The 19,739-nt window shown below is 34.5% G+C and overlaps 1 non-coding gene across 1 annotated transcript; it reads left to right on the top strand.

Moving 5' to 3' along the window:
- The first annotated feature begins 17,810 nt into the window (after positions 1 to 17,810).
- On the top strand, positions 17,811 to 17,917 carry LOC139845972 (small nucleolar RNA R71). The gene has a single exon (XR_011758721.1). It is a non-coding gene; the product is annotated as a small nucleolar RNA R71 (small nucleolar RNA).
- The last annotated feature ends 1,822 nt before the right edge of the window (positions 17,918 to 19,739 follow it).

The following is a 19,739-nucleotide window of genomic DNA, read 5'->3' as shown; positions in this document are numbered from 1 at the left end:
GCTACCTTTACAAAAACGACTTGTAACTTATTTTTACGACTATAAACCTATACTTTTTCTGTTTAGATTCATAAAATAGAGTTCAATATGAAACCATAGCAATTTGATTCACTCAAAACGGATTTAAAATGAAGAAGTTATGGGTAAAACAAGATTGGATAATTTTTCTCATTTTAGTTACGTGAAAATTGGTAACAAATCTATTCCAACCATAACTTAATCAACTTGTATTGTATATTATGTAATCTTGAGATACCATAGACACGTATACAATGTTTCGACCTATCATGTCGACACATCTATATATATTTCGGAACAACCATAGACACTATATATGTGAATGTTGGAGTTAGCTATACAGGGTTGAGGTTGATTCCAAAATATGTATAGTTTGAGTTGTGATCAATACTGAGATACGTATACACTGGGTCGTGGATTGATTCAAGATAATATTTATCGATTTATTTCTGTATATCTAACTGTGGACAACTAGTTGTAGGTTACTAACGAGGACATCTGACTTAATAAACTTAAAACATCAAAATATATTAAAAGTGTTGTAAATATATTTTGAACATACTTTGATATATATGTATATATTGTTATAGGTTCGTGAATCAACCAGTGGCCAAGTCTTACTTCCCGACGAAGTAAAAATCTGTGAAAGTGAGTTATATTCCCACTTTTAAAATCTAATATTTTTGGGATGAGAATACATGCAGGTTTTATAAATGATTTACAAAATAGACACAAGTACGTGAAACTACATTCTATGGTTGAATTATCGAAATCGAATATGCCCCTTTTTATTAAGTCTGGTAATCTGAGAATTAGGGAACAAACACCCTAATTGACGCGAATTCTAAAGATAGATCTATTGGACCTAACAAACCCCATCCAAAGTACCGGATGCTTTAGTACTTCGAAATTTATATCATATCCGAAGGGTGTCCCGGAATGATGGGGATATTCTTATATATGCATCTTGTTAATGTCGGTTACCAGGTGTTCACCATATGAATGATTTTTATCTCTATGTATGGGATGTGTATTGAAATATGAAATCTTGTGGTCTATTGTTACGATTTGATATATATAGGTTAAACCTATAACTCACCAACATTTTTTTTGACGTTTTAAGCATGTTTATTCTCAGGTGATTATTAAGAGCTTCCACTGTCGCATACTTAAATAAGGACAAGATTTGGAGTCCATGTTTGTATGATATTGTGTAAAAACTGCATTCAAGAAACTGATTTCGATGTAACATATTTGTATTGTAAACCATTATGTAATGGTCGTGTGTAAACAGGATATTTTAGATTATCATTATTTGATAATCTACGTAAAGCTTTTTAAACCTTCATTTATAAAATAAAGGTTATGGTTTGTTTTAAAAATGAATGCAGTCTTTGAAAAACGTCTCATATAGAGGTCAAAACCTCGCAACGAAATCAATTAATATGAAACGTTTTTAATCAATAAGAACGGGACATTTCAGTTGTAAGGTCTTGGTGATGGTGTTGATCGATTAAACACGAAACCGATGATGTATGGGACATAGGAACTTTCACGTGGGGTGATGGTTGTAGCAGGAGATGAGCCAAGGTTGATCGAGCTTGAAGTAGAAGAATGTATGAATATGAATTTCAATAATACTTAAAAAAAATTGATAGATGGTTTAAGTAATTAAATGGGTGGGTTTGTTCGATCATCAACAAAGTAAGTAGGAAATATAAAGTGGGTTTAGTTGGTGTACGCACGTGTGTATATATATAGAGAGAAGAGATGTTGGTTTGGCTTAATTGAAAACAAAAAGACAGTAAGAAAAATGGTTGGTTGATGGGTGAGTGGATGGTTGTTAAATTCAATATCCATATGTATGTATATATATTATATAAAGAGTCAGATGGATGGTTCTTGTTTAGTTAGCAAAAAATAATATAGTAATAGAATGATACGATGTTTGTGAATTTTCTAGTGCAATTATATGCATGTATAGATATTGAGTTGGAGTTAGTGGAGTGCAAACACAAAAGTATATCTTTAATCAATCATAAAGTTGTGAAAAGAGAAAAGAAACGTGTGATGTGAAAGAAATACTTCAGCCATCATAATTCTAAAATTTATCTGCCGACAGTTTTCACGGACTGTGTATCGTCTACTATTTGAAATCAGTGGCGGACAAAAGTCTTCAGAAAAATGCTAAATTTTTACAGTAATTATTTTTATTTATTTTAGTAATTATGGTATAAAATTCGATCATTAATTATTAGATAAAAATCACATCAGTTGTCCCTCTCAATTCTGGGTAAAATATAAAAAGTGTTGAAATTTATTAATTAGCTTCTAATTATATTTTTAGTAAGCCTAAAATTCATATAACCCATTTTCGGATCACAGTTTATTTTAAAATCACATAAGTTCAAATTAAACTTCTCTAAATAATAATCGAATCGTCCAACGAGTACTACAATCATTTAATATTTATTTTTAATATACTTTATTTATATATAGTTATGCTTTAAATAATAATTATTATAATATCTTATTTTCATTTTATTTTACATAATTAATTAACTCATATGATATTTTAAATTCTACTTCAAAAATATATATGTATCAGATAAATCAATCATTTGATATTATCTTCTAATTCCATCGATAAGCATATTGAAACAAATACGCTCATGTATATATTATACATCTAATACTTTGTTAACGTTTATATATATATATATATATATATATATATATATATATATATATATATATATATATATATATATATATATATATATATATATATATATATATATATATATATATATATATATATATATATATATATATATATATATATATATATATATATATATATTCATATCTAATTATATAATGGTTCGTGAATCATTGGAATCTGGTCGAGGTTAAATGAATGTATGAACACAGTTTTAAACTTTTTGAGATTCAACTTAACAAACTTTGCTTATCGTGTCGGAAACATATAAAGATTAAAGTTTAAATTTGATCGGAAATTTCCGGGTCATCACAGTACCTACCCGTTAAAGAAATTTCGTCCCGAAATTTGAGTGAGGTGGTCATGGCTAACAATAAAAATGTTTTCATGACAAATATGAGTTGATGAATGGACTAATATAGATAAAATGATTCGATTAGATGAAGCGTACGAATGAAGCTGTCACAATAGATTTAGATAGAGATTTAACTTTTGACGTGGTCACAGTGGAATTTAGAAAATAAGGTGCGTCTTAACTTTTGACGTTGTCTTGGTTGAATTCCGGAATTCAAGGAATTTTAAGAAAATTTTCGAAATCTAAAAGATTTGATTCTTCGGCGAATAAGGAAATTAAGATCTCTATAATTAAATATTGTGATCTGCCTCGATTACTCTGTCTGATATTTCCTTTATAAATTTACCTCTTCCGTTCCATTTGTTTTCACCACTTCTATACTCAATTCTAAAATTCTAAAGATTTATGAAAATGCTTAACCCTGTTCTGATCCTTGTTCTTATTCTAACTATCACAATGATCGTCCTTCTTTTCCAACTCCCAACTGAAGAATCTGTTTATTTCTATTATGCTCTAGGGATTATTTTATTTATAATCCTCCCGTGTCTTTATATTGCTATACGTACTGATATCCACGGTTTGTAATTTCGGTGCTGTCATTGGGCTTTATATTTTCTCTTATATTTTGGATCTCTTTGCCTTTTTATTATCCTCTCGACCTCTATTAAAGCGAGCAATGGTCCAGAATTCATAGATATGAATTTCGAAATGAACATAGTTAATGTTCTAAGAAAGAAATGGTAATAACACAATCTTGATCCATCAAATTACCAGAATTACAGAAGATATAACTATCAAGAATATATTTTCCTTGATATGTTCGGAGGTTAAGTAGAATGAAAGAGTTATGTAACATGGCACATGATGACGTTATGGTCTGTGAATCATCACGTTTCATTAGAACTCAGCATGACTTACTGTAATATAATCACGTTGATCAAGTGTCATTATATTATATTAACTCATGCATCAATTCCCAACATTACTTCAATAACATTCATATTTTAAGCTCGAAAGTTTACAGAATATAGAAACTAACAGTTTCTATATGATGTAATACTGATAGCACTAAGAGATTAAATGATTTCAGATAAGAATAGTTATGAAAATATTTTCAGAAATATGGAGGATATTTATAAATGGATATGCGATGATATCTTGGAATTTCTAATATCGATGGATGATGAAGAAGATTTTTCCGTAAGGGTTTAGATTCGGAAGCAAGGTATTCGCTAAAGATTTCATCAGGAACAGAATCATTTGGATTCTTTGCAGTCAAACTTATTCCTTGTGATTGATCCACGACTTCCTTCATAGTTTCGCATAATCCGCTTTTCGGTACTAAATTTTCTCTTGAATGTTTCCAATATAATGATACACAGGAAGTACGAAGGGGTATATAATTTCGGACGAGAATATTTATGAAAATATCCTCAGAAATATCGAAGATATTGACGATGATATTTTGAAATTTCTAGGTTCGATGGTTGATGAAGAAAGATTTTTCGCAAGATTTTAACATGACTTCGGAGCAAGATATTCTCTAAAGATTTCATCGGATCCAGAATTACCTGAATCCTTTGAATATAGGGTTTGGTCCTTGTATTTTTTTCCTTGGTCTCCTTCATGTTTAACTCTATCCGTTTTCCAGTCCCAACGTTTCTGAGCTTTTCCAACATATTATTCTTTATCATCAAACTTCCGACGACTAAAGTCATTTACAGTTGCCTACAGTTTCTGCTGCTTCATTCAGCTTTTTCAACATTCAGGGTATTGATTTGTAGATTGAGTGCTTTTCAGAATTTCAGAATGGAAGATCATAGTTCTATGAGATAAATGTTATATGGATACATATAACTGTTGATGTGGAAACGTTGCGAGACTCACAATACAGATTTGCTGATTCCCGGTAATTGGTATGGTAATTCTTGTTACAAAATGCGGATAAGTACATGATAGGGTTTTAACGAACAAATATAATAATTCTTCGGAGAACTTAAGTCGATGAGTAATGAAGTTGCAGATAAGTTTCTGTTACTGTGGTGAAATATAAACAGTTCCCCGATAACGATGACGAAAGGCATGTTTATAAATCAAGTTATAATAAGTTTAATCAGAACGAAAGTCAAAATTGATTTGCTGGAGCTATGACAAAATTGGCTAATTTGGAAAGGGATTGCAAAATTATTTTAGGTAATAATAACACTAAAGGAATTAACATAGCTATGTGTTAAACGTTTATTTAGTTTCCAAGAGTTTTCAGGTGTATAACTATATGCATAAATCTTTTCTTCCGTGGATGAAGTGCAGTTGGTTCATCCTTCGATTGAGGTGTTTTCAAGAATTACGAAAGATTTTTGAACGCAGATTGTAATCGTCGAGATACAAATGAAGTTTGAGATGAATTCAAGTGACAAACTTGAAGAATTGTTTAGTTTCATATGTTATAGTCAATATTTTAATTCATTTTAATTGTCCAATGTTATTAGCCCACAGTCGATAGTCCATAGTTAACAGTCCAATAATTCATATATAATTGAATATATAATATTTGAATTAATAATTATGTATCGTGACCCGATATTTAAAGTGCGTAAAATAAATAATAGAAAAATAAATGACGATAAATAAAGTGCGTAAAGTAAATAACAGAAATTAAATGACGATAAATAGAATTGCGATAATTAAATTGCGATAAAATAAAATGTAATTCGGAATTAACAGTTAGCTAGGAACAGTTAGCTAGGATTTTGTTAGCGTGGTTTCTTAATAAAAATTTAATATTGTTAATTGGTCTGTTTCTAATCAATTTTTTTTATTGTGTCCATTATTTCTTCATTATGCCACTTGTTGGATTCTGATAGGTCAAAATCCAAATATGAAATTGAATTTGAATGAAAATAGTTATTCTTTGGTGAACGGATACGTATCTCGGTGGTTGTAAATAGGATAGTGAATAACTGTTGAATCAAATTCGAAGAATATACAGTGTAACTTATTAATGTGAAATTTAAATATTCCTCGGGTATTACCTACCCGTTAAAATATTTTCACCATTAACAGTTTGTACAAAAGAATTTTTTTTTTTAATTACAATCTTTTCGAAAACACATATACATATATATTTTCTTCAGATGTAATCATGGATTTAATGAGTCAATATTATATTAAACTCATTTGATTTTCGATTGGAACTAGAATAAATAATCTCTAAAACATTAGAGGTTACATATTCGCCATGTCGAACTAAGATAAATGAGGTAGAACGATACGTAGAGCGAAGATCATACTCAAAGTACAGATGGTGATATTAAAGCATGGATTGTTGATGATATTCGTGTTGTTATTGATGGTACTGTTGGTGCCGGTGATGTTGCTGAAGCTGGTACATTTTGCACCACATTATCCGAATTGGTTATTCGAGCGCAAAGTTCGTTGACTTATTACTCCAGGATGATTGTCGGTCAGGACGAGCGGATGAATAAGGTTCAGAATTGTGGATAGAATATAATCTTGTCGAGTTACCCTGGAAATGAGACTGAAAATGGTGTCTCGAACAGGTTCGCCGGTAAACGCTTCAGGTTCATTGTCAAGAGGTGAATTCGGTTGGTGGAAGGGATTACCTTCTGCGCGTTTCCATTAATTAAGTCGACTATGAACCCATCAGATGAATTGATAATGGCTGATTGGTTGATTCATGCCGCTGACGCTATTTTCGGAGCTTAGGTGAACATCTATGTCAGAATAGCTGTCGGAATAACTATCGGAATAGCTATTGGAATCTGAGGGACTTGAACTGGTTGCAGGATTCATCTCGTACGATCAGATGAAGGATTTTCGATAAGAAATAGATTATAGGATGTAGATTAGTACCCTGCAATACATAATTTACATATGCATATATAATACTAAAATCCCATAAGTTACGGAGGAATCTACGGAAGTTGTCAGGCAAAGTTACAGTAACAGATATGCTAAGATATGAAGTAGCAGATACGCTAAAATATGAATTTTGTCTATACACTATTCATGCAGTCAATGCAGTAAAACGTGTCTAGACTAAGAATGATAAGCAAGTGATTCTCTAAGAATGATAAGCAGGTAATTTTTGACACAAAATGATAAGCAAAACTTTTGACATGCAGACACGGTCGAAGTCCAGACTCACTAATGCATCCTAACGAATTATCAGTTAGACACACTAATGCAGACATGGTTCGCTAAGACCACCGCTTTGATACCAACTGTGAAGACCCGTCCTAATCCATCCGGACGAAGTCCATATCGATTATAAACGATTCACAACTGTTGGTTACATCGCGAGGTACTTGACCTCTATATGATACATTTTACAAACATTGCATCCGATTTTAAAAGACAATCTTTCTTTACAACGAAAGTTGACGACATGCATACCATTTCATATTATATCCAACTATAATTGACTTAATAATAATCTTGATGAACTCGACGACTCGAATGCAACGTCTTTTGAAATATGCCATGAATGACTCCAAGTAATGTCCTTAAAATGAGCAAATGCACAGCGGAAGATTTATTGCATACCCGAGAATAAACATGCTTTCAAGTGTCAACCAAAAGGTTGGTGAGTTCATTAGTTTAACATAAATAATCATTTTCATCATTTTAATAGACCACAAGATTTCATATTTCCATTTCTCATAAACATACGTCCCATGCATAGAGACAAAAATATCATTCATATGGATTGAACACCTGGTAACCGACATTCACAATATACATATAAGAATATCCCCATCATTCCGGGATCCTCCTTTGGACATGATATAAATTTCGAAGTACTAAAGCATCCGGTACTTTGGATGGGACTTGTTGGGCCCGATAGATCTATCTTTAGAGTTCGCGTCAATTAGGGTATCTGTTCTCTAATTCTTAGATTACCAGACTTAATAAAAAGGGCATATTCGATTTCGATCATTCAACCATATAATGTAATTTCGATTACTTGTGTCTATTTCGTAAAACAGTTATAAAAACAGCGCATGTATTCTCAGTCCCAAAAATGTAAAGAGTAAAATGGAGCAAATGAAACTCACCTAATGTATTTTGTAGTAAAAATACATATAACATCATTGAACAAGTGTAAGGTTGACCTCGGATTCACGAACCTATATTAATTATATATATTAACACGTATAATGGTAATCGAACAAATTTATAAGTTATTATTAGTAATAAACTTTATATTTTCATTTTCTATCTTCTAAATGAATAATTAATATTTATGTTTAACTTTTAAAGGTAATTTATTAATATTAATATTTCAAATACTTATTATTTTAATTAATTAATTTTTGGTAATTGATATAAATATAATACATATTATTTAATATAATAATAAATAATATTTATTTGGTAAAAATAATAATAATAATAAATAAAGATTTGCATTATTTTGTAATAATAGTAATAATCATATTAATAATGATAGTGATAATAATAATGATATTTATGATAATAAATGTAAAAATATTATTTTTATTGTTAATGATAGTTATGATAATAATTTTTAGTAGCTACATAATAATACTCATGATAATATAAATAATAATACTTATAACGATAATAATTATAATTGTAATTAGGGTTATGATAATAATAATAATAATAATAATAATAATAATAATAATAATAATAATAATAAAAATAAAACAAGAAGTTACAACCTTTGAAGAAAACTCAACAAAAAGAATGCCACCGCTGAGATTCGAACCCGAGACCACTCGCTTACACACACACACACACTCTATACCACTTCACCAATCTAGTTTTTCTGATATATTCTATAACTTTAATCTGATAAATATTCGTCTTTCTGTTTCATCTTTGTAAAATCTTAACTAAATCATAACCGGCCCAACACATAATCTCGGCCCAATCAGGAAACTGAAATCACCGACCCAAATGTTATAAACTAAATCAGGGCCCAAGTAGAAAAACAATAGCCCAGTTTTCATCAATTAAAAAGGTTTCGTATTAGCTCAAACAGAAAATAAAGTGAACGAGGGTTTCAGTGGAGGTGGGGTTCGATCGACATACAAACGCATAATTATCATCTTCTTTGTATTATCCTCGTCATCTTTACTTCATCAAAAAAAAATGTGTTGATGGTTATGAACCGAATCAGAAGCAGTAATAGCATAAAAAAAATTATATCGGCCGGTATCGTCATAACTTGTTATCATCTTCACCGTTGATATCATCAAATCCCATCATCGTTACAGTATCATTAACAAAACAGAAGAGATCATGCAGCAGTTTTCATCATTGTTTTTCTTTTATCACAGTTCATTGTCAACTTTAAATGGGTTTCATTGTTGAATGCTCGATTAAAACAGAAACAACAGGAAAGAAGAGGGATGTTGCAGCTGTTCGACAAAAACAGAATATAGTAGCAGTTGCAGCGGTACAATTATGATTCGAGGTGTGAAGTGGTGGCGATGGATTTTAGAGAGAGAGAGCGGTAGTTTGGGTCTGTTTTGGTTGGCGAAACATTGCAGAGATCTGCAGGAAGTAAAAGAGGGATAAATGGGGATGATGGTGGTCGATCGAGTAAACGAGCCTCAAAATAACAAACCATTATAAATGGGTTTCGAGTGGTGGTGGATCATGGTTTGAATATTAGCTACAACAAGTGGGTTTTGATGGTATTCCCTTGTCGAACAGAAACATCGAGCAGTTTGGTAGCAGTTTGGTTGTTGGTTTGCAAACGGAGTAGCCAGGTAGCAGTTGTAAGGTCTTGGTGATGGTGTTGATCGATCAAACACGAAACCGATGATGTATGGGACATAGGAACTTTCACGTGGGGTGATGGTTGTAGCAGGAGATGAGCCAAGGTTGATCGAGCTTGAAGTAGAAGAATGTATGAATATGAATTTCAATAATACTTAAAAAAATTGATAGATGGTTGAAGTAATTAAATGGGTGGGTTTGTTCGATCATCAACAAAGTAAGTAGGAAATATAAAGTGGGTTTAGTTGGTGTACGCACGTGTGTATATATATAGAGAGAAGAGATGGTGGTTTGGCTTAATTGAAAACAAAAAGACAGTAAGAAAAATGGTTGGTTGATGGGTGAGTGGATGGTTGTTAAATTCAATATCCATATGTATGTATATATATTATTTAAAGAGTCAGATGGATGGTTCTTGGTTAGTTAGCAAAAAATAATATAGTAATAGAATGATACGATGTTTGTGAATTTTCTAGTGCAATTATATGCATGTATAGATATTGAGTTGGAGTTAGTGGAGTGCAAACACAAAAGTATATCTTTAATCAATCATAAAGTTGTGAAAAGAGAAAAGAAACGTGTGATGTGAAAGAAATAGTTCAGCCATCATAATTCTTAAATTTATCTGCCGACAGTTTTCACGGACTGTGTATCGTCTACTATTTGAAATCAGTGGCGGATAAAAGTCTTCAGAAAAATGCTAAATTTTTACAGTAATTATTTTTATTTATTTTAGTAATTATGGTATAAAATTCGATCATTAATTACTAGATAAAAATCACATCAGTTGTCCCTCTCAATTCTGGGTAAAATATAAAAAGTGTTGAAATTTATTAATTAGCTTCTAATTATATTTTTAGTAAGCCTAAAATTCATATAACCCATTTTCGGATCACAGTTTATTTTAAAATCACATAAGTTCAAATTAAACTTCTCTAAATAATAATCGAATCGTCTAACGAGTATTACAATCATTTAATATTTATTTTTAATATACTTTATTTATATATAGTTATGCTTTAAATAATAATTATTATAATATCTTATTTTCATTTTATTTTACATAATTAATTAACTCATATAATATTTTAAATTCTACTTCAAAAATATATATGTATCAGATAAATCAATCATTTGATATTATCTTCTAATTCCATTAATAAGCATATTGAAACAAATACGCTCATGTATATATTATACATCTAATACTTTGTTAACGTTTTATATATATATATATATATATATATATATATATATATATATATATATATATATATATATATATATCTATATATATATATATTCATATCTAATTATATAATGGTTCGTGAATCATTGGAATCTGGTCGAGGTTAAATGAATGTATGAACACAGTTTTAAACTTTTTGAGATTCAACTTAACAAACTTTGCTTATCGTGTCGGAAACATATAAAGATTAAAGTTTAAATTTGATCGGAAATTTCCGGGTCATCACAAGCTCTAGGGTGACAACTCACGGTTGAAAAGAACTCAACAGTTAACTGCTCATAAACGTCTTCATTAATTTCAAACAACCGCTCATAAGGTCTCAATTCAGTCCCATTATAAACAACCCACAAATAACCACTCAATCTTCGAAAAGCATGAATATTCGCTGCTGACAGTTGTGACCAATCCAAGTAGAAAGTTTGCTCAATCGGACGAGCAATATTAATCGTAAACCTCTGTTCCAAATCCTCATTATTAGCAATGTGGGACAACCATAGTTCCGGATTGTTCGGTGGTTGCTGTGGTTGTCCTTGGTTACCTCTTGTTCTCTACATTCATGAAACAAGTAAAGAAAACAAAACACAAAACTAAAAAGTTAGTGTTAGAAATAATAATGAGCACCGAATACCCTTAACAACCAAACCATGTTTCATGCTAATCCACCTTTTAAAACAATCATCAAATTAACAAATAACTCTTGTAAAAACATGTCAAGAACTACAATCTCAACCATATCACATTATCCCTTAAGACATAACAACTCATGAATCCTACTCATATATCAACACTACCAAAACATGACAAACATAATTACTTATCACTCTTTTAATTTCCAACAATCCAATAACTTCACCACGTTTGCAAACTTTTACCAATTCCAACAACCATTTACAAAATCTTCATCACAATTTAAAATCATATGTTTAATCCATACTAGCATGACATTATACATAATTAAAACAATATAGCTCAAGTCATTCAAAACAATTTGACCTGCCCATATGGACACAACCCCACACTAGCTCAAAAACACATGAACAATTCAAGAACTACCACACCTTCAAGCAAATATCCCCTTTCTCACTTACAAAATTCAGATTTTTAAACCTACAAACCCTAGGTTCATGTTAAACTTTCCAAAAACACAAAATTAATCATGAAATCAAAGCATACAATGATAATCTAACAAAACCCATGACTAATTGAATCACATAACCCAAATTAAAGCAACCCCACACTAATTCATCATGATACTCAAAAATTAAACAAACAATTACACATAATAAGATGAAATTAGTTAGAAAGAAACAAATTCGGACCTTGGTGGGAGCCATTCTTGAAAGATTGAAGTTAATTGAAACAAGAAATCAAAGTTTTGAGATTTAGGGTTTTGAAAATCAAAGTGTTTGTAAGTGTTAAAGAGATGTTATGAATGAAAAGAATAAAAGGAATTGGGGTAAATACATCTACCAACCCGTTTCTAATTGTGTGGATGTAAAAATTCGGGTTTGATTTTAATTATAAAAGAAAACAGCTGGTCGACAGGAATTGACGCGGCGCTCCATCAAGCTGCGCGGCGCGCAAGGTATCCGCGCGGCGCTCCGAAATGTCGTGCGGCGCTCTGATTAACTGAAAAATCATGTCGAGCTTTTTTCAATATCTGGTACATCAGGTGTCTCAAAGTGGAGCGGCGCGCCATGATCTGGAGCGGCGCTCCATGTGCTGGTACACCAAAATTTCGTATTTTTAAACCTTTAAATCCCATTTTCTCAACCTAAAACCACCAAACTAACCCCAACAAAAATCTAAGCATGATTATATTGCACATATTGTCAAACAAGCACAAAAATATACAAACTCTACAACAATGGTTGTAACCATGATTATTACGCGTCGTTAGAGGTAAAGATGAGTTTAATCTCATCGTCCACCTCTTGCGGTCCATCGACATAGTGTTTTAACCGATGACCGTTAACCTTGAACTCTTTCCCTTTCGAATTTACCAAATCAACCGCCCCATGAGAATAAACCTTTCGAATAACAAAAGGTCCCGACCATTTAGATTTTAACTTCCCGGGAAACAAACGAAACATCGAATTGAAAAGAAGCACACGATCCCCTTCCTTAAATTCTTTAGGATCCTTCAAGCGACTATCGTGCCACTTCTTCGTTCTTTCCTTACTAATCAATGAGTTCTCATACGCATCGAGCCTTAGCTCTTCTAACTCATTCAATTGACTCAACCGAAGGCGACCCGCCTCCTTAAGATCAAGATTGCTCATTTTTAGAGCCCAATAAGCTTTGTGTTCAATCTCCACCGGGAGATGACACGCTTTGCCATAAAGTAACCGAAAAGGAGTGGTTCCGGTTGGCATTTTGTACGCCGTTCTAAATGCCCATAAGGCATCATCGAGCTTAAATGACCACTCCTTAGGATTAGAACCAATAGTTTTCTCAAGAATCCTCTTTAACGCCCGGTTGGTGTTTTCGACTTGCCCATTCGTTTGAGGATGGTAGGATGTCGAAACTTTATGGGTTACCCCATATCGTTTCAACACCTTTTCAGGTTGGGCGTTACAAAAGTGAGTTCCCCGATCACTAATTAAAGCTTTCGGGGCACCAAACCGAGAAAAGAGCTGTTTTAAGAATGAAACTACAACCCGTGCATCATTAGTGGGCAAAGCTTGTGCTTCAACCTATTTTGAAACATAATCGATAGCAACAAGAATGTAGAGCTTATTATTCGACTTCGGGAACGGGCCCATGAAATCAATCCCCTAAATATCAAAAACCTCACAAACTTGGATGACATTTTGAGGCATCTCATCTCATTGGGTGATTTGGCACGCCCGTTGACAAGCATCGCACGATTGAAAAATCCGGTGGGCATCCTTGAAGATAGTAGGCCAATAAAAACCGGCCTCAAAGACTTTTCGCCCCGTAACTTGGGGACCATAATGCCCACCTGTCGGACCAGAATGACATTGGACAAGAATGCGCTCGCACTCTTCTCCCGAAACACACCGGCGGATCATTCCATTGGAACACCGCCTAAAGAGATAAGGGTCCTCCCAAAAATAATACTTAAGGTCACTAAAGAACTTCTTACGTTTATGATGTGACCAACCCTTCTCTAAGAATCCACCAACTAGATAATTCGCAAAATCAACGAACCAAGGGTCTTCACACTCCTCCACCTTCATGAGATATTCATCGGGAAAATCATCATGAATAGTAGTCTCATCGAGAACCTCACGGGAGGGATTCTCAAGACGTGAAAGGTGATCGGCCGCAAGATTCTCGGCACCCTTTTTATCCCGGATTTCAACATCAAATTCTTGCAAAAGCAAGATCCATCTAAGAAATCGGGGTTTTGCATCCGGTTTAGCAAAAAGGTACTTTAAAGCAGAATGGTCCGTAAAAACAATAGTCTTAGACAAGACTAAGTAGGACTGGAATTTATCAAACGAAAAGACCACCGCAAGGAGCTCTTTTTCAGTGGTAGTATAATTTAATTGCGCTCCTTGCAAGGTCTTGCTTGCATAATAGATGGGTCGGAAATGCTTCTCGACCATTTGACCCAAAACTAAGCCAACAGCGAAATCGGATGCATCGCACATAAGCTCGAACGGAAGAGACCAATTCGGAGCAATTATGATTGGTGCATTAATGAGTTTCTCCTTCAAAAGCTCGAATGCTTTTGGCACTCTTCAGAGAAGTTCCATGGGGTGTCCTTTTCAAGGAGTTTATTCATCGGGTTAGCAATCTTTGAGAAATCTTTAATGAATCGCCGGTAAAAACCGGCGTGCCCGAGGAAACTCCTAACACCCTTAACATCGGTGGGAGGTGGAAGGTTCTTAATAGCGGTAACCTTTGCGGGATCCACCTCTATACCGTTTTTAGAAATCTTGTGCCCGAGAACTATGCCCCCTTGAACCATGAAATGGCACTTTTCCCAATTGAGCACAAGATTGGATTTTTCGCACCTGACCAACATCCGTTCTAAATTGAGAAGGCATGAATCAAAAGTGTCAACGAAGACCGAAAAGTCATCCATGAACACCTCCATGCAATCTTCTATCATGTCATGGAATATGGCCATCATGCACCTTTGAAAAGTGGCCGGAGCATTGCAAAGGCCAAAGGGCATGCGTCGGTATGAAAACGTGCCATACGGGCACGTAAAAGTAGTCTTCTCTTGGTCCTCGGGCGAGATAGGAATTTGAAAATAGCCCGAGAAACCATCGAGAAAGCAATAAAAGCTGTTTCCCGCCAACCTCTCTAGCATTTGATCCATGAAAGGTAGCGGGAAGTGGTCTTTGCGTGTGGCGTCATTCAACTTACGATAGTCAATACAAACACACCACCCCGTGACAGTCCGAGTTGAAATTAACTCATTTTTATCATTGGTGGTAACAGTCATACCACCTTTCTTAGGTACACAGTGTACCGGGCTAATCCATGGACTGTCAGAAATCGGGTAAATCAGACCTGCATCAAGGAGCTTAATGATCTCTTTCTTCACGACATCTTGCATGTGCGGGTTCAACCTCCTTTGACGTTGCACCACAGGTTTGGAGTTATCCTCCATTAGGATTTTGTGGGTGCAATAGGAGGGACTAATACCCTTGATGTCGTGAATTTTCCACGCAATGGCCGGTTTATGGGCCTTTAGCATGGTTACAAGCTCAGTTTTCTGACCTGCTGAAAGAGAAGAAGAAATAATTACCGGAAGCTTAGATTCCTCCTGCAAGTAAGCGTATTCTAAATGATCTGGAAGTAGCTTCAATTCAAGCTCGGGAGGTTCTTCAATTGAAGACTTGCTCCGGTAATTAGCATCACGTTCGAGTTCTTTGAACTCCTCTTCAGTCAGTTCATAGTCGTTTTCCATCAAGGTGGTTAAAATATCCACCTCCTTAACCTGCAACTCTTCATCAATCTCAACCAATGAGCACTCTCCTGAACCCTGTAACTCTGGGAATTACTGCAAAAACTCAGACTGGACATTCACAGTGTTAAGAAAATAACATGTATTGTCAGTGTGGCCAGGGTATTTTAAAGTATGGTCGATTGAGAATGTTGCATTCAAATCGTCTATCCTAAGGGTCAACTTTTAGCCATACACATCAATCATACACCTAGCCGTATTTAAGAAAGGCCGACCCAAAATAAGTGGAATCCTTTCATCCACTTCCATATCCAAAACCACAAAATCCGCCAGAAAAACTAACGACCCGGTCTTAACTAGCATATTCTCTATGATTCCACGAGGGAATTTAATAGAGCGGTCAGCTAGCTGAACAGCCATACGCGTGGGTTTTAACTCCCCGGGGTCTAGCTTAAGGTAAATAGAATAAGGCATTAAATTAATGCTAGCCCCCAAATCCGCCAAAGCCCTCATACAATCTAGATTACCAAGTAAACAAGGAATGGTAAAACTTCCAGGATCTTCAAGCTTCTCGAGAAGCTTGTTTGCAACTACCGCTGAGCATGCGGCATTCAACCTGACTGAAGACACGTTCTCCAGCTTTTACCTGTTAGTCACCAAATCTTTAAGAAACCTCGCATACTTAGGCATACCTGCAATAACATCAATAAAAGGCATATTTATATTAACTTTTTTAATCAAGTCCATGAACTTGGACTTTTCGGCCTCTAGCTTCTCCAATCGCTGTTTCCTCGGGAATGGGAGCGGTGGTTGATACTTTCTAACTACCGGTTTAGCAGCAACAGTAACCGGTTCCTTAACAACTTTTTCAGCCACCTGTTCCGGCTCATTTTCCCCTTCCGGTTCATTTTCAACAACCGGCTCACTATCATTAACTAACGGTACCCTCAAATCATACTCGTCGGGCTTCCTTGGTGGATCGTATGCTAAACTACTTCGGGTGGTGATAGCATTAACATGCCCGTTTTTCGGGTTAGTATCCGTCTTGCTCGGTAACTCCCCCGGTTTCCTCTCAATACTCTTATTAGCAAGTTGACCAATCTACTGTTCTAGATTATGAATAGCTGCTTGTTGATTTCGAAACATTTGGTCATTCTTTTCATTGTTCTGAGTAACAGTAGTAACAAGCTGAGTCTGAGATATCACTAACTTCTCGATCATAGCTTCGAGGTTGGACTTTTTCTCTTCGGCCTGTGGTTTCTGAAAATACCCGGGAGCTTGCTGTTGAAATCCTCCACTATATCCCGGTTGGAACCTCGAACCCTGATTACCTTGCGGATTATAAGGATTGTTGAAATTCCTATTAAACTGAGCACGTCCCTGAAACTGATTGTTATTCTGCTGACTAATATAATTAATTTCTTCTTTCTGATTCATAGTCAAACCCGCATCACAATCTTTGCCCAGATGTAAACCCCCACAATACTCACACCCAACCTTCATACCATGAATATCCTTATTCATCTTCTCCAAATTCCTACCAAACGAATCTAATTTAGCACTTATAGACCCAAAATCATCATAAGCACCTGTACTTGTAGTCTCTGTTCTCTTAACTGAAGCTGAATGGAAAGACTCATGATCCTGATGCCACTCATGAGAGTAAGCAGCTTACTTTTCAATGATCTCTAGCGCCTCTTCTTCGGTCTTATCCATTAACGTACCACCTGCGGCTTGATCAATAGTCTGACGAGTAAGGATATCACAACCTTTATAAAAAATCTGGACCTTCTGTAAATCATTCAACCCATGTTGCGGGCATGAGCGTAACAAAGTAGCAAAACGGTCCCAAGCATCAAACAATGTCTCACTGCTCTTTTGTCTGAATTGAGAAATTTCTGCTTGAAGTCTAGCAGCTCGAGACGCAGGGAAAAACTTCGATAAAAACTTATCCTCCAAAGTCTCCCAAGAGGTAATCGTGCCCTCTGGTTGCTTATCTAACCATCTCTTGGCTTCTCCCTTAAGAGTCCAAGGAAAAAGCCTTGTCTTGACTGAAGTATCGGCAACCTCATGCAACTTAAACAAATTGCAAACATCATTAAAATTACGAAGATGCTCGTTTGGATCCTCAGTATCCTTGCCATAAAATCGGCAATAAGAAGAAATCAAATTCAGGATCGGCCCTGTAATTTGAAAAGGCTGAGTGATGTTTGGTTGAGTAATCGAATTGCCTTGGCCCCCTCGTGTGGCCTTCAACTTTTGTGCCATAGTCTGAGGACGAGGTGGTTGTTCTTGGTCCGCCATATCTTCAGTCTCGGAAAGATCTAAGGAGATGTAAGATTCTTCTTCTTCTCTAATTTCAGGTGGTGTATCGGGCACCACAGTCTCAGAACTACTTCCCAAATTAATTATATTAGCACTTGAAGAAAAAGATGAATCCACTGTGGACTGTTGTACGTGACTTAACGCTCTGAATAACTCTCTTTCGGGTTCTGCAAATGGTTGAAGAATCGGAGAATTAGAAGAACGCATATGTGGCATGCACTACCTGTTACCTGCGACATCACAACTAACAACTGATTAAACGTACCGATTCAACTAGAGAATAACAAAAAGAAATAATAAACTATAACTAAACTAAACTAGGAACAATTAGAAACAAACTTAATTTTCGACACAACTGTCCCCGGCAGCGGCGCCAAAAACTTGATGTGTGAAATCACGTCTATAATTTATAATGGGAAAAACCGGTTTAAAGATTTACTACACACAAACAGGCAGTGTACCCGATCGTGCAATAGTATAAAGTTGGTAAATCCAAGATCGTTCCAAGGACAGTTTAGACGTGAAAATTAAGATTGTAACTAATGAATTAAACTAAGTTAAATCTAGAAAATTGAATTACGAGATAATTTGTTTGGTTGGCTATTTAACGATTAGTCAAAATCAAAGATAGCTTTAATTAATAACAAGATTGAACAATATTTTTGGTGTTTTCAGTTTTAAGCTTTAAAGCAAACAAACGAGTAAAATAAGATAGTTGTAAACAATTAGAAAAAACGAATGCTTGTCTAGACCTTTTTCACCTAGTATTGGATGCATTTAGATTAAGCCCCAGTTATTATCTAACTTATGTGAATTATCTAGTCGGTTCACCTGGAATTCCCCAGCGCAAACACTTCAATTAAGATTACACGACACGGAATTCCCCGTAGCCTAAGACCTCCTAATTGTGACTAAACAGTTCAACTGAGATGAAGACTCAAATCACAATCACACCAACTCTCGTTGCGCATAATTCACCCCTATTTCGTCTAGCCTTTTGAATTCAATTTACTCTCGTCTCCGAGTAAGCAAACAATCAATTAAGACAAACCAATTGTAAATTAATGCACTTAATTAATGAACTCTCATCCTATCAAACAAGTACACAACCAATTGAATCGAAAAGTCTAGCTTCAATAAGAATGGTTCTTTAATTCAAACATCAAATCATCATAAATTAATCAAACAACTGATAAGTAGCATCCAATACATAGGTTATTAAATCTAGACAAACATTAAAGAACTTAGCCAATAATCATGGCAACAATAAAAATCACAAATAAAGTAATAGAGAAATTCATTGTTTATGACAAGAGATAAACCTAATCAATGATTGAATCCTGAAAGATAAACGAATCGAGACTTGTTTCCGGAATGATTGATACCTTAGAATGACCTTGGAAATCCC

This window comes from Rutidosis leptorrhynchoides, chromosome 4 (genome assembly GCF_046630445.1).
Source record: "Rutidosis leptorrhynchoides isolate AG116_Rl617_1_P2 chromosome 4, CSIRO_AGI_Rlap_v1, whole genome shotgun sequence".
NCBI classification, from domain to species: Eukaryota; Viridiplantae; Streptophyta; class Magnoliopsida; order Asterales; family Asteraceae; genus Rutidosis; species Rutidosis leptorrhynchoides.
The sequence above is the reverse complement of the archived record's forward strand: the minus strand, read 5'-3'. Positions and strand labels throughout refer to the sequence as shown.